This window comes from Physeter macrocephalus, chromosome 14, assembly GCF_002837175.3.
Source record: "Physeter macrocephalus isolate SW-GA chromosome 14, ASM283717v5, whole genome shotgun sequence".
In the NCBI taxonomy this organism is placed as follows: domain Eukaryota; kingdom Metazoa; phylum Chordata; class Mammalia; order Artiodactyla; family Physeteridae; genus Physeter; species Physeter macrocephalus.
Genome location: NC_041227.1, coordinates 24,484,057 through 24,488,959, shown reverse-complemented (window position 1 = coordinate 24,488,959; position 4,903 = coordinate 24,484,057). Strand labels below are relative to the sequence as shown.

The window sequence follows — 4,903 nt, the reverse complement described above, 5'->3', positions numbered from 1 at the left end:
CCGCGCCGGTGGCGGGGGGGGGGGGGGGGGGGGGGGGGGGGGGGGGGGCGCAGATTTCCGTGAGGGGTGTGTTCAACGTAGTGATCCGTCTTCTTTGCTTGGTTGTCCTGGGGCAGTGAGAAGAGCCAGGGCTTTAGCACCAGTTTCCTTTCTTCATTTTTTTGAGTACCTACTATGTCATGGGCATTGTTCTAGTCCTCGGGATCCAGGATGAAGCCCCTGCTCCCAGGGGTGGCACATTCTAGTGGGGAAGACAGATGGTTTACAAAGAAGAGTGGACTGTCAGGTGGTCAGAGGTGCCCTGAAGGACAGCAAGGCAGGGCAGGGCTTAGAGAGTGAAGAGCTGGGGGTGGTGGCGGGGTTAGGCTGGGAGGTTGGGAGGTCGGCCGGGGCTTCTCTCCAGTGGTGACAGGTTCTATTCGAGCAGAGGCCTGAGTGAAACTGGGGAGCAAGCGTGTAGGTATCTGGTACTGGGAGGAAGAGTATTCCAGGGAAAGGGAACCACAGGGCAGAGGCCTGGCGGTGGGGTTGTGTTTGGGGACAGCAAAGTGTGGCTAGTAGGCAGTGGGGTTCGACAGGTGGTGAGAGACCAAGGCTGAATTGTAAAGTGAATTTTATTTTTGGACCATTGGAGGCTTTTAAGCAAAAGAGGTGGAGAGCAAGAGAGGGAAATCCGACAGGAATGCTTAAAAGGATCCCTCTGGCTGCTCTGTGGAGAACAGAAAAGAGGAAGCAAGGGGAGAGGAAGGAGGCCGCCTGGAAGGGGTGCGGCGGTTGCGAGGGGAGGTGGTGGCTAGGACCAGGCAGCAGGAGCAGCGGACAGAAGTGGTGACATGTCTTAAGATGCATGCTGATTGCTGATAACTGTATGTGAGAGGTGAGAGAAAAAGAAGAGGCAACAGTAGCTCCAAAGTTTTTGATCTGAAGCTGGTGACAATTCCACCTCTGCCACTTCCTTCCATGTGCCCCCCACCCCCGGCCCGCTTTTAAGATAAAAGGCTTTATTGAGATGTAATTCACCTACCATGCAATTTGCCCATTAAAGTGTATAATTCATTGCCTTTTAGTATATTCACCTAGCTGTGCAATCATCTCCACTACCAATTTTAAAACATTTTCATCACCCCCAAAAGTACCCATTAACTGCCACTCCCCATTTCCTCCCAACCACACAGCCCTAGGCAACCCACTAATCTACTCTCTCTCACCTGTCTGGTGCTTTTAGGGTCTCAGAACTCCCCGTTTCCTCATCTGTAACTTCACAGGGTGATTGTGAGGTTGAAAAGAGAACGTGAAAAGAATACAGGCGAGCATGGCTAACAGGCCAGGCCGAGTGGCCTTGGCCTTAGTAAGTGCTCCGGAAATCCCAGCCCTCCCCCACTGCTCTGACTCCTGCTTTGCCATCTTACGAAGGCAGCGTGGGCAGTGGTGAAATGTGTGGGCACTGGACCCAGACTGCTGGATTGTGAATTCTGAACTCACCATTGACTAGTTGTATGATTATTGCAAAGTTTTTTTTAACCTCCCTGGGGCTTCAGATTCCTCAACTACCAGAAAGGCATCATAGCAAGTACTTCCTAAGTTGCTCTGAGTCAAAATGTGTGAAGCACTGGGAACAGTGCCTGGCCTGTAGCAAGTACTCAGTGAGTGGTCAGTGTTGCTCAGTGAGTGGTTATCATTATTAGTCAAGTAAGGAGCAGGCAGGTGGTGGCTCCCAACGTCAAGGCCAAAAATGGACATTTCTGAATCCAGGCTGTTGCAGGGGTAATGAGAGAGAGAGACAGAGAGAGAGAGAGAGAGAGACCACGGATGTACTTTTAGTCTTGCCCTCTTGTTGGATCTCTACCTTTGGAAAAGTCACTTGTCCCCTCTAAGCCTCAGGTTGCTCACTGTAAAGTGGGGATGAAAAGTCCTCCTTACCTTGTGGAGCTCTGTGGAGGATTCAGTAACCTATTCAGTAGTAAGGACTGTTTTGAACACCACAGGAGGAAAATCCCTGCTCCCCTAGAGCTTGTGTGGAGCTAGTGGAGAGAGACAGAAAGTAAATATTAATCATAAAGACAATAATAATCATAACAAATAAAACACATGAATAAGAAGGCAGATGTGTAAAGCACCTGGCGCCTGGCATGTGGCGAGCATTCTGTCAACAGTAGCTGTTATGATTATTATATGAAAGCGCTTTGTAAAGCTGGACAGCACTGCATGGAGGTGGGTCTCCAGGTGACTTTGCGAGCATGTTGCCTTCATCTAAGCCTACCCTCATCTCCGCTCAATTAAATTTCACTCAGCCTCCAAGGGCCCTTTCGAGTTGCCTGGTTGAAATCTTTGTCTCTCATGGCAGAGTTTTCTTTTTTCCTCCCTTCAGCTGGCGTTTACTGAATGCCACTTTGGGCCAGTCCTGCTGCGGGATGCTGGGGCTTTTATGTTGAAAAACCCAGGAGGGGTGTGGTCGGGAGTGTGAATGGAGGGAGCCCAGGGCACTCTGGGCTAGACTGTGTAGGAGCCTGGCTGCCTTGGTTTTAGTCCTCCCAGGGAGACCCCAAGGCTTCTGAGCCGAGTGATAAAATTAGCAGATAAACTAAGACTTCTCAGACATTCTTGTTTAAATACTGCATGGTAAAAGTAAACATTTGCATGATGGTCAAATACATAATCTCTATTTAAGCACTATAATCTATCCAAAGAGCTACAAGATGGAGATGTAAGCACATGTAGAAGAGCAAAGACCTCAGGGCAAACAATGTCTCAAGGTGAAGACAGTATTCTACCAGATCAGCAGGAAATGTGGCAAAACGGAGCAGGGAGGTTTTGGAGCTAGATAAACCTGGGTTAGCACTTATTACCCGAAGCAAGCTATTGCACCTTGGTAGGAGGGTTAATACCCACCCTGCTGCTCTCGAGAGTTGCTGGAAGGATTAAAGAAAACATCCATCAAGGATCTGGCACTTAATAGGCATACAATAAGAGGCGTATATTATTAAATATTAATAGCAGTATTAATTATTAGTAACAGTGCAGCATTATGGAAAGAGCTCTTGTGTCAGCCAGACCTGTGTTCAAATCCTGATACTTCCATTGCAAGTTGCTTAACCTTTCTGAGCCTTGGATTGTGTCCCTTCCTGTAAAATGAATGAATAATACCTTCCTTGTAGGGTTGATATATGTTGATATATGATAAATGTGATAATATAAATTTCCTAGGTTGTATAATAAGTGTTAAGTGCTATTTCAAAATCAAAATATAGCAAGCTTTATTGAATATTCTGATTATTAAAATTATATATTCTGATGGTAAAACATTCAAACAATACAAAAACACTTAAAGAAGTAACTACAAATCACTGGAAATTCTATTTCTTATAGCTGATAGCCAGTTTTTTAGATATCTCTTTATGCAAACTCTTTTAGTTCGACCTTCATAATATATATGGGTCCATAGTACACACCTGTCCTGTTTTCACTCAATAATATGTTATGGACATAAGTCCAGTTAATAAATATGGATTTATATTATTATTCTAAATGGCTTCCTAGTAATCTATTGTATGGAATACCAGAATTTATTTAACGCTATAGTCATTGAAGTCATTTTCAGATTATTTTGTTTTATACAATACTGTATAAAGCAACCTTATATATAGATCATTGTTCACTTGTTTAATTCCTTCCTGGGATAAATCACTGTAAATGAATTACGAGATCAAAGGGTTTTCCCATTATAATTTTGTCCCATATTGGTAAACTGCCTCCCCAAATGCCTATATGAATTTGCACTCCCGCCGGCAGTGCATAAATTATGCCCATTTCCCTATATCCTTGTTAACACTAGGTTCTACCAATCTTTTTAACCTTTGCCAGTCTGAAAATTTTCAATTCTATTGAAAAATGGTATCTCAATTTTGTTTCTATCTGTAGTTCCAGGATTACTAATGAGGTGGAAAATATATTCAAGTATTTATTTCCGTTTGTGATTCTTCTTTTGTTAATTGCCTTTTTAGGCCGTTGTTATTTGACTATTTTTCTAATTCAGGTGTTTCCTATTGACTTTTAAAAACTTTGTTTATTAGGAAGCTTTTTTAAAAATATATTTATTTATTTATTTGGTTGCACCATGTCTTAGTTGCGGCAGGCAGGCTCCTTAGTTGCAGCTCGCTGGCTCCTTAGTTGTGGCACGCATGTGGGATCTAGTTCCCTGGTCAGGGATCGAACCCAGGCTCCCTGCACTGGGAGCACGGAGTCTTAACCACTGTGCCACCAGGGAAGTCCCTGTTTATTAGGAATCTTAACTCTTTGTCATGAGATATCTTCGTCCACTTCATTGGTTGTCTTTAACCTTGTGTGTGGTATTTTATTGCCACATACGAAGTTTTAATTTTATAAAGTCAAATCTTGACTTGATTTTACTGGACGGATTTTTTGAAAACTTTTATAACATGCTTAGAAAGTCTTCCAGTTCCAGGATTATTAAAACATTCCCTTGTTTTTTTCTTCCAATGCTTTTATTGTTTCTTTTATCACATGTACATCTTTGATCTAAGAGGTGGAATTTAGATTTAGGGAGGGAGATGGAGCTCCAACTTAATTTTTCTCCAAATGGCTACCCAGTGGTCCCGTTCTCCTTATACACTTGGCTCTATTTCTGTACTCTGTTCAGTTTAATAGGTCTGTCAGTTCCTTTGTCAAAACTGTACTGTTTTAGTTGGTGTACCTACCTAATGCATTTTAATATCCGGTAGAACAAGTCCCAACTCATTAATCTTCAGACTTCTTTTGGCAGTGTGGCGGAGTGGTTAAATTCGCAGAGTTTGGGTTCGTTCAGCCAGCCTGAGCTTTTTTTTTTTTTTTTTTTTTTTTTTTTGGTACGCGGGCCTCTCACTGCTGTGGCCTCTCCCGTTGCGGG

At 43.6% G+C, this 4,903-nt stretch overlaps 1 long non-coding RNA gene across 2 annotated transcripts in view; it reads right to left on the bottom strand.

Annotated features, from left to right (window-relative positions):
• Positions 1–618: 618 nt before the first annotated feature.
• LOC114487690 (uncharacterized) overlaps positions 619–4,903 on the bottom strand; it is a 12,126-nt gene continuing 7,841 nt past the window's right edge. The window contains exons 3-5 of one of the 2 annotated variants that reach the window (XR_008619224.1): positions 3,054–3,122; positions 1,921–2,021; positions 619–864 (exon numbers count right to left, since the gene is read on the bottom strand). This is a non-coding gene — a long non-coding RNA (uncharacterized lncRNA). The remainder of the gene's footprint in view (positions 865–1,920; positions 2,022–3,053; positions 3,123–4,903) is intronic. The other variant, XR_003682959.2, reaches the window with a different exon arrangement.